Below are 12,026 nucleotides of genomic sequence, written 5' to 3'. Positions count from 1 at the left end.
GGAGAGACTGTTTCATTTCAGGCGCTTCAACCTGTTCTTTGACAAAGAATGGTCATAGACTGATTCATTTGTCTTTGGATTTAACAGGATACCAGAATTGGAAATGATTTAAAATGCCATCCCTTAATATTTCATACTATAAAACGATATTGAAAAAAAAAATTTTTTGCACCCTTAATCTGTCAGTTCGGTGACTGTTTTGTAAACAAGGTAACCTATAGCCATGTGTGCATACGTGTAAGATAAGATGTCGTCAATCGGTAATAACGATGTAGGTAATTAAATAAATCCTTTTGTTGTTATAAAAGAGTTTTTGTTTTTTATTCTGTGCAACCGTTTTTTGTTACATTCAACTAACTCATTCTATACAGCTGCTATACAATAGTGTTGGGACGATTATCGGAATCAGGAATCGGAAAAATCAGAATTTTGAAGGTTATTGGAATTGGGAAAAATTTGTACCTATTTTCCAATGCCAAATACGATTCTTTTAATTGTTTTTTTTTTTCAATTTGATTTTGTTTAAATGGTAGCAATAATAAAAATAATAAATACTTATTGATTTTAAACTACCAGTAAAATTAAAATCCATAGATCAACTTCTCACAAGTGTATTTTAATACTTGAGAAAATACCTACACATTTAATACGTGTTTTTATGGTAATTGGAAAAAATTAGCAACTTTATCTATCTATATATAAAAGTGAACGTGTGTGTGTGTGTGTGTGTGTACATTTCCCTACGCAATAACTCTGTCAATTTAAAGTCTACAGACTCGAAATTTGATATACAGGGTACTGAGATTTGGGAAAATCTTTGTTATCCGTTTTCGGCCAGAAATTTGGCTGTTAAGGGATCAAAGTTCAACGATTTGACCTTTGAGAACTCTACCAAACTCCTCCGCAAATTTTGGGTCTAAACACTTGAAATTTTAGATATAGGTTCCTTGGACGTGGATCTAACTTAATAACTTGATTTGAGCTCCAAACAATAAATGTAAAGGGGTCATAATAGGGGTCAAAGTTTAAAAAATTGACCGCTTTTTTTTTTTTTTTGCTCAACATACACCTCCAAACAACCGGGCAACGCCGGGCTGAAATGCTAGTGGTTAAATATTAAGAGATTTATAAAGAATCAGAATCAGAATCGGTAATTGTATCAGAATCGGGAAAAATATTGGAATCGTCCCATTACGACTACACAACTTACCCTGGATGTACAAAAGGTGTATGAATAGTTTTAAGCATTTCATTACTATAAGACGATGTTGAAAAAAAAAGTTTTTTTGCACCCTAAATAAGGCGCAGTGCCACTTGAACATAAGGAACTACTATTTGGGGCAAAATTTGCAGGGATACTATGTAGGGAGTTGAGCAGCAAAATGTTTGTTCACATTACATTCAAACTTCTGCATGTCAATACAGTTATGGAAGCAGGGACCAGGGAGGGAATTCCAAACTCTAGCAGTTCGAGGGAAGAAATTATTTGAGTAGAAGGTTTTTTTGGCATCTACAATGTAGGGGTGGGATTTTGCTGCTTGGATCTCAACAGTGTATATATGATCTAGAGCTATGGTGTGTCCATGCAAGGTAAGTCGTCGTCAACTGATAATAAGCGGTGACCTATTGAAACTGAAGCTGTGGAGAGACTGCTTCATTTGGAGGTACTTCGATATGTTCTTTGACAAAAAATGGTAATAGACTCGTTCATTGTCTTTGGATTTAACAGGATATGAAGATTGGAAATGATTTAAAATGCCATTCATTATCCTGGCAGTTTGGTGACTGTTTTGTAAACAAGGTAATCTATAGCCACGGCGTGTCCGTGTAAGGTAAGATGTTATCAATCGATAATGACCTTCCTCATTTCAATAAGTTTAGCTTTGATAACTTTGACTTTACATTTCTCAGTGAAGGTCAGAAAAAGAAATAACAACGATCATTATTTTTCCTTGGGTGAGATGATATCTTATTGTGAGTCACTTTTCAACCAAAACTCTTTCTCACCATCTCTCTCCCTCCTCTCTCTTCCTTCTTTGTCATTCTCTCTCACACCTCTTTCTCCTCCTTCTTTTATTTTCTTACTCCTTCTTACTCTCATATCTTTCACTTCCTCCTCCTCGTCCATTTGTCTTTTCACTTTTCCCCTATTCCTCCTTCCCCTTCTTATAACTTTCCTTACACTCCCTCCTTCTATCTCACACTCACTTTCTTTCTTGTTCTTCCTCTTACCCCATTTTTTTCTTCTTTTTCTCTTCTTCCTTCTGCCTCTCACTATTTTCTCTTCCTCCTTCTTCCTCTCTTTCCCAATCCTTTCTTCTCTTCCTCTCTTTTATCTTCCTCCTTCTTTTTCTCTCCTTTCTCTCTTTCTTATTCTTCCCCTCACTCCTCTCTCTTTCACACTCGTTTCTCTTTCCCCTTCTCCCTTTTTCTGCTCACTGCTTTCTCTTCATCTTTCCTTTCCCTCACTTCTTTTTCTTTTATTTTTCCTCCTTCACCCAACTTCCTTCTCCAGTCTGTGTTAAACCTCAGCTAAAATATCACTAACCCAATAACAAATTCGTAACAATATATACGCTGTAAATTTTTTTATTTTAAGGTAAATAAACCAAAGCAACCTACCAATTTATCTACACATTCATTTTGACCAGATATAAAATGGCCGATAAAGTATATGAGGCAGCATTGACGTTTTACCCTTGTGTAAGTGAATAGAATATCTGTTACAATTTCATACTTTAATACAACATTTTCAGATTGGATTATGAACCCACTAACAAATTCGTAACAATATATATATATATATATATATATATATATATATATATATATATATATATATATATATATATATATATAAGCTCCGACTGTCGTTTCGGCAATTGGGTTTCAATCCTAGCTTGAGGTAGTTGCTTGTCTAGCCGCACTGATGAGCTGTAAACCAGCGAAATAGTACTGTATGTGGATGACTATAATGCTCCCTATCTTAGGTTGAGCATATTGGGAAGTGATATACAAATTACCATTAGCATATGAAGCAATGCTCTTTGTGTAAACAAATTGAGCTTAGGTATTTGGACAATGCCAAAACATTGTTAATTCACTGTCCACATAGCAGCAGCCGTATAGCGTAATAGTTAGAAGCTCTGACTGTCGTTTCGGCGATTAGGTTTTGATCCTGGCTGGAGGTAGTTGATTGTCTAGCCACACTGATGAGCTGTGAAACAACAAAACAGTACTGTATGTGGATGACTATATATATATATATATATATATATATATATACAAATGCATATATATGTACATAAATATATATAATACATGCATATATATATATATATATATATATATATTGTTACAAATAATTTTTTTCAGAATATGAAAGATGATATAATTATTTCCAACTCAAACAACGTTGCAGCTCGCAAGAGCCATGACAGCCAACAAACCGGGAGTACAAGACTCGAGTTTTGCCCTCATGTAGATTCATCAGTTAAACACATCCAAACTCAGGATTTGAAACCTGAGCCTCTTGCATGCGAGGTGAGTACTCTGCCACTTGAGCAACCGTGCCGCACACAAGAAAGTCTATTAACTAACACAGACCAAAAAATCCGATCACGCAATGAACCTATTTTGTCTCAAACAAAGGGGTGTAACCATCCAATTAATAAGATCCAAAGCCGATCTCTCACAAGTCAGAATATATATATATATATATATATATATATTTATATATAGTACTTCTAAACAAGCAAAAAATCATTTCAAATAAACCGCGTCAGAGACTTCTTGAATCAGCACTTATCAAGCACAATTAAACAATGTGGAGGTTTCTATAATTTATTGTCATTAATAAATAAACTCCTATTAAAAGAACATAATTTAATTTTAAACACAAGTTAACTCTCTCACACCATAGAAAACAACACCTATAATAATTAATATATATAATCAGTCAATAAATTACATAACGAAAATGCACTCATTTAATTTCAGTTACGCATCCACATTTGAATTATGATGACTATATTTATTCCATAAAGAATATAAATAACATCGTATCTTTTTTAAATATATTAACGGCTATATAACGTTAAAAAATCTTACTTTCTTTCACAATGCTATAACTTTTTTTAATTTCAAACGACTTCTTTCATCATACATTTCATTACAAAAAATATATATTTTAAAATATATATATATATATATATATATATATATATATATATATATATATACACTTGTTTATTGTTATATAAACATGTTTACATCCTGCTGCTACAAACAGCCACTTGTTTTAATCAAACAACAGATATCATCAGGCAGCGACTTGACTATTCAAATGTTCAATGAATAAGATTATGAAGATTATTCATTGAACATTTGAATAGTCAAGTCGCTGCCTGATGATATCTGTTCTTTGATTGAAACAAGTGGCTGTTTGTAGCAGCGGGATGTAAACATGTTTATATAATAATAAACAAGTATTATCAGCTCTTTTTATTGAGCACTATCTAACAACCTCGTTGAATTCACTAGTCCATTACTTTTGAATAAAAAAAACTCTGAGTATGTATATATATATATATATATATATATATATATATATATACATATATATATACACAGCTAATTTTTATTTTGGAGTACATTAATCAAAGCAGCTTGCCCATTCATTTTGTCCAGATTTAAAATGGCCGATAAAGTATGCGAGGCAGTGTTAACCTTTTATCCTTGGATAAGTGAATAGTTGCAGTTTCAACATTTTCAGATTATGAAATGAGATAATATCTGTTGTACACGCTGAACTTTTCCGAGTCAATATTGTTTTATTGCTCTTCAATCATATGCTCAAAATGTGAACCGGTATTGCCAGAACACTTGCATATGTCTTATTTTGGCTTTAATGGTCTGGTCGGCCATATCAGAGAATTATCGTTAGTTATTTAGACGAGACATACACATTTAAATCATGATTTTCTCTAGTCCAGACGAGTGCAGTAAATAAACTTTTAACTCGAAATGACCCCTAATGTACTAATGTATAATGTAAGACACAGAAAAGAAACATTTATAATGCGTACACAGCTTCATTTTCTCATAGAACCACCGACCGCTTTCAATGGATTTTACCGAGTGTGGACCCTGCACAAACGTTTGCTTTCTACGAACGGCCCCCTTACCGGACATGCGCAGAAGGTTTTCAGTGGTCTATTTAGTCATGAAAAACTCCCCCACCCCCACCCCATCACAAAAAAAAGCCAAAGAAAATGCCAAATCGATTTTAAACTCCAAATTGTTACACATACTAAATGACAAAACTTAGAGTAATCAAAAAAGAATATTTATTTCATACAATGTACCATTGTGACAGATGAAGCAACACATTGTCTAAAGAGCACGAAAAAAGTTAAAGAAATTTAGTTTAGATATAAGTCCGATATAAGTTAGCTGTTGATTTCAATTTGTACTTAAAGTAATTCAATGGCTTAAATAGACAACTAAAAACCTTCTGCGCATGCCCGGTAAAGGAGCCGTTCGTGGAAAACAAACGTTTGCGCAGGGTCTACACTCCGCATCAAGTGCCGTTTATTTTCCTAATATTACGCTGTGATGTGGCTTACAAGCGCAGTGCGCTTGTAAGCCACATCACAGCGTAATATAGAAACGTTGATTTAATTTGAATAAAATAAAATACGCACCAAGTGCGCTTGAAGCGCACTTGGTACGTATTTTATTTTATTCAAATTAAATCAACGTTTCTATATCGAACTCACACCATTGACGTTAAATGTTTCTTTGTTGTTTTTGTGCTTATTTTCCAAACAAATTGTGTAGCTTTTTTATTAAAATTTTCGGATCAAGTAAAGAATAGATACCCTGTAGCAGACGACACCGCCTGGCGGTGACAAGCGCACAATTCAACTAACACCGGTGATTCGACCTTGACCTTGACATTGGCACAAGCACATGGTGTCGGGTGTTTGTAAACACGTCAAATAGCAAACATGCTCGAATATTCGCCAACAATTTTTTTTTTTTAAATATATTTACAAAACTTTTGAAGATTTAAATGAAAAAATATATATTTACAAAACATTTTTTTAAGTAAGTAACAAAACGAATGTATTTAATAAATAAAAGATATTTAAATAAATGGGTGTCTTTCTGTGTCGGATTTTTTTCGATCAAGATTGATTTTTATGTACCGTGTGTTTTTGGGGGGGACGGAGGGGGGTTGTATGCGTTTTTAAGACAATTCAATATTTATTTAATTATTCTTTAAAACATTTCAGCGACAATTAATATATTTTTAAAATAATATTTTTAAATATAAACTTTTGACGAATATTCGCGAGCAAGATTTTTTTTTTTTAATAAAAGATATTTAAATAAATGGGTGTCTTTCTGAGTGCGTTTTTATTTAATAAAAATAAAAATTATAAAAAGATTTGGTACTGGTCGCGATTTGAGTTCCCTGCCGAACACCATAAAAAAAACACTGACTTCTCCCTACGCATGAGCAAAGGACATTTATCGCCTTTGTTTTTTATCACTTTTATCGACCTTTTCTTTTTTTTAAAATAGCATTTTATTTTTAAATGACGATGTTTTTATTGTTTATGAATATTAAAAGAAAAATAATTACTAAATATTTATTAATAAAAAAATGGGTGCTAGTGAGTGCACTTATGATCCGCGCTATAGTTTAAATCGTATTTCTACGTTTAATTAAAGTTTAATTTTTTTTTTTATTCAATTGTAAGGTTAAGCTATTCTTAACATGGGAAGGGTGTTTTGTACCTATTCTATACTTGAACCTTACAATTGAATAAAAAAAAACATTAAACTTTAATTAAACTTAGAAATACGATTTAAACTATAGCGCGGATCATAAAGTGCACTAGCACCCATTTTTTTATTAATAAATGTTTAGTAATTATTTTTCTTTAAATATTCATAAACAGTAAAAACGTCGTCATTTGAAAAGAAAATGCTATTTAAAAAAGAGAAGAAAAAGTCGATAAAAGTGACACATAAACAGTAAAAAAATGTCGATAAAAGTGATTAAAAACAAAGGCGATAAAAGTGAGATATTATTAATAAATGTGTAGTAATTTCTTTTATTTCAATATTCATAAACAGTAAAACTTATAAAAAGTCGATAAAAATTCATGATCGTTTAGTTACTATGGCAACTAAAACATGTCCTGGGTTTGTATTACTGTACACATAGATTCGAAAAAGTTGTCAAAAAACAAATATATAACAAATAAATGTTATCAAAGGCAAGATAAGTTACTTTTCTACCAAACTGGATATAATTTTCGTGTTTTTATTCAATTTAACATGTTTATTCAGCTCGAAAAGCATACAGTGTTTAGCGATGTATTGGAAAATTCAAGATGGCGGCCGATTCTCTCTTTAACACGGTAAGTTTGGAAAAAGGTGTATCTTAACGAAACAGAAAAATAGTAAAAATAAATGGAAAAAAAAACAAACAAAAAAACACGACCTACCATAATTTTGTTTTATTTTTCATTTAATGTTTTGATGGCAAACATAATTTTTTATGTAGGGGAAGGGCGAAAATTTACTATAATCATTTTTTTTTTTTTTTTTGCATTTTTTGTTTTCATTTTTGATAGATAATGTTTAACAAACAAAAGCTTTTTTGATTTGAAAAAAAGAAAAAGAAAAAAAAACTAGACGTAACATGGAGACTAACAACACTATGAATTTATTAATGTTAGACAAACAACTGCAGACACCGGAAATTGTTTTCTTTTTTATTACATTTTCATCCCAAACAAAGTACAGTGCCACTTTTATGTAGGAGGGGGGTACTATGCAGGGAGTTGAGCAGTAAGATGTCTGTTTACATTATACTTGAACTTCTGTATGTCAGTACAGTAAGGGAAACAGGAATCCGGAAGGGAATTCCAAAGTTTAGCAATCCTAGGGAAGAAACTATTAGAGTAGAAAACTTTCTTACATCTAAGGATTTCTATTGTGTAGGGGTGGGATTTTGCTGCTTGTCGGGTTTGTCAGGGGTATTAACGTTGAGGGGGATTAGGGCTTATAGTTCGTTGGAGCACCTACTATTAAAATACTCATAAAACAGGCAGAGAGATGCAACATTTCGTTGATGGGACAGTGGTTGAAGCCTAGTTGATAGTGTGGGACGTATTAGGTTGGCGACTGTGTCAAAATGAGAAATTAATTGGATCCCAAAAAGACATAAGACACAGAGCAACGAGCAGACGACTTTCGGATAAATATTGGAAGAAAAAAAAAAACTAGATATTAGACAGAAAGCATAGAGACTAACAGCACTATGAATACGAGCAGTTGATGTCATGTTCTGGGCAAATCTGAGTGAAAGATTAGATGTGCTGCTTTTGAACCAGGTATAAGTACCAACCTTTATGACATTATAACCTTAGCTTCAAAGCTATTTCCTACCTCACTCAAAGCAACATACATAACATACAATCATAACTTGTAGCAATGAGGTCATGTTAATGAAGAAATGAGTGGTTATTTAGAATTTCTCCATATTATAAAACAAAAATACAGAAAAATCTTCATGGTGTACAGAATGAAAAGATCATATTCAAAAAATCATGTAAATGGATCAAGTAGGTTTTCTTTTTAAAATAAAAAATAAAAATCATTTTATAACGATTTTAAGCAATAAATGGAAATCATAGGCATTACCAGGCTGACCTTGCACGATTGAATTATTGTTGAGTTATCTCCTTTTGTTTCTTCAAGATGGCAATGTGATACAGCCCACTTCTCGCTTACTCATAAAATTTGATTCTCTTTATTAAAAATAAAACTACTTGATCAATTATGTGATTTTTTGGAATATGACATTTTCATTTCATCATAGGTATGTAGATCATACAGATTTTAAAAGTTTTTGTTTATTAATATATAGGGAATTCTGGACTAGAACCAAGCAATGCATTTACAAGATGTTATACAGGATAGGGCAAAATGATCTGACACGAGAAAAAAAAATGAAAAAAATATTTTTATTTCACAAATGTATATATAATTCTATTTTGTCTTATATTGTTTGAATAATGAAGGAAGTATTTTTATTTTACAAATGTATATATAATTCTATTTTGTTTTATATCGTTTGAATAATGAAGGAAGTATTTTTTTTTACAAATGTATATATAATTCTATTTTGTTTTATGTCGTTTGAATAATGAAGGAAGTATTTTTATTTTACAAATGTATATATAAGGTTATTTTGTCTTATGCTGTTTTAATAATACAGGAAATGTTTTTATTTTACAAAAGTCATTTTGCTTAAAAAAATATGTCAGTTGAGTTTCATTTTGATGCTGGCTGAAATTGGTAACTTATAATAAAATCATAAGTACAGGATCATGTCTGCTAAGACCAGAGTGCACACAGGACTTTACACTGGACTTACAAACTTGTTCTTGATAAATTGATGGTTGCATATAGTTAAATTTGGGCTCGCTTTTTTGCATTAATACAAATCCTTATTAATCCCCTACTGTGTAATGAATAAATACTACAATACTTTGTTTGCTGCACCTTTTCATAACAAAGATCCACACAAAATTTCAGCCAGATTAGCCCAATAGTTTCTGATAAAAATTGGAACAGACAAAATGAAGTATTACATACACACATATATAGGGTGGGGCATAAACACTATTACAAAATAAAACTCAGCTTTTGCCAAACAAAATAATCTATATATCTATAAAAGTGAACGTGTCTGTGTGTGCGTGAATGTGTACATTTTCCTACTCAATAACTCTGTCAATTTTAAGTCTACAGACTCGAAATTTGATATACAGGGTACTGAGATTTGGGAAAATCTTTGGGATCCGTTTTCGGCCAGAAATTTGGCTGTTAAGGGGTCAAAGTTCAACGATTTGACCTTTGAGAACTCTACCAAACTTTTCCACCAATTTTGGGTCTAAACATTTGTAATTTTCGATATAGGTTCCTTGGACAGGGATCTAACTTAATAACTTGATTTGAGCCCACAAGAATAAATGTTAAGAAGTCATAATAGGGGTCAAAGTTAAAAAAATTAATCGCTTTTTCTTTTTCCTTTTTTTTTTTTGCTCAACATACACCTCCAAACACCCGGGCAACGCCGGGCAACACCGGGCAACACCGGGCTGAAATGCTATAGAAAATGATTAGTACATACTGAATCCACATCTAAAATTTCAAGTGTTTAGACCCAAAATTGGCGAAGGAGTTTCGTAGAATTTCCAAAATCTCAATACCCCTTATGTCAAATCTCAAGTCTGTAGACTGAAAATCGACAGAGCAATTTGGTCAGGAAATGTACACACACAAACAGACACACAGACAATTTCACTTATATATATATACAGACACGGTCAATGAGCACATATTGCATGTATGCTTTTATCTATGTGTGTTATAATGTCTGTTCACATTACATTTAAATATCTCCATATTATTACAGCCGAGGAAATGGGGAGGGAACTCCAACGACAAGGAGTTTGAGAAAAGAAACTATTAGATTAGAAAATCTCCTGGCATCTAGGGATCTGTACAATGAAAGGAATTTGCTGCTAGAGGTGGTACAAGTGTACTAAGTTTGTCGGAGCACATTCTGTGGAAGTACAGGGTGGAATGATAAAATTGTCACCATAGAAAAGACGACGATTCCATTTCTGTTTGATGAAAGTCGGTTTTCTTTTTTTGTTGCAGAAAATCTACTAGTTGGCTAGTTGTGTACAAATCCCAAGAGTGGTAGGAGCCTTCTATAATGTCTAAAAGTGACACACAATGTTCAACAAGTAAGATCGGAGATGTGCTGCTGAACAACTCATGCTCTCTACCAATCCAAATTATGACAACAGGGGCATTGCCAGCAACCTCAAAATACATCGCTGAATTGCCACGAATAACAGGAACAACCCAGCAGTGTGAATACAACTACATCAACAGAATGTCGGAATTTAACAAACAAGTGTGCACACATATGGAAGTGGAACCTCGGGTTAGGGTTCAATTGGTGTCCATTAGAAAATCTTGAAAAAAGACGAACCTTTAAAAAAAAAAAATGTATCGATGTGTTCTATAATAATGCGCTGAAAAAAAAAATTGAGGGCTTGCCGCTTTCATATGCCGCTCGTTCAAATATGGCTGGCAGTGATTTACATGGCAAATTACAGATTTTTATATCGCGAAAACTATTTGACTGTGCTAATTTTTCCTGCGATATCGTTTTTAGCATACCCGAAAACCTATAAAAGTCGTCATTTTATTGAAAACTTGTAAGGTGTCTTCAGTTGGAATAATGGAGCACTTTGACCTTTTTTAAAACTTTCAACACAAAATTTTAAATCAGCAAAATCTTTTGCACCAACTTAATATTATCAGCAGCTACAGCATAATTTTAATGTGAAATATGAAATATAAAAATGATGTCTTATTAGTTTCATGCAGGTCTTGTTTATCCTCAACTACAACTATGCAAGGTTGAGGATAGTGTAGTATATATTCGTTTGTCATGATCCTATTTTCCCAAGCATTACCTCCTCTTCCTCATCGTTTAAAAAGGTAATATAGTATATGTTCGTTCATTAAATATACTGGCAAAAATATGTGACAATTAGAGCATATTCTGCTAGTTAATATAAAAAGAAAAAAAAAAAATCCAACTCAAGGGGAATAATCCACAATTTTTTATTTAATGTTTATCTTTAAAAGTATTAGGTTGGTGCAAAAATAATGTTTTTTTTTTATCATATATATATGTATATATATATATATATATATATATATATATATATATATACACGTAAAAAAAACAACAATTTTTGCACCAACCTAATATAACATTTTTATTAATAAAAAATAAAATTCTTTGACAAAAATCAAAGAAAATTTTTTGATAAGAAACAAAACAAGCAACTTTTATAGATAGACTAGAGAGGGGTACCCGGCGTTGCCCAGGTGTTTGTAGGTGTGTGTGAAAA

This window comes from Euprymna scolopes, chromosome 32 (genome assembly GCF_053919585.1).
Source record: "Euprymna scolopes isolate OS-2025 chromosome 32, ASM5391958v1, whole genome shotgun sequence".
Taxonomy (NCBI): Eukaryota; Metazoa; Mollusca; class Cephalopoda; order Sepiida; family Sepiolidae; genus Euprymna; species Euprymna scolopes.
This window is presented reverse-complemented; position numbering follows the sequence as displayed.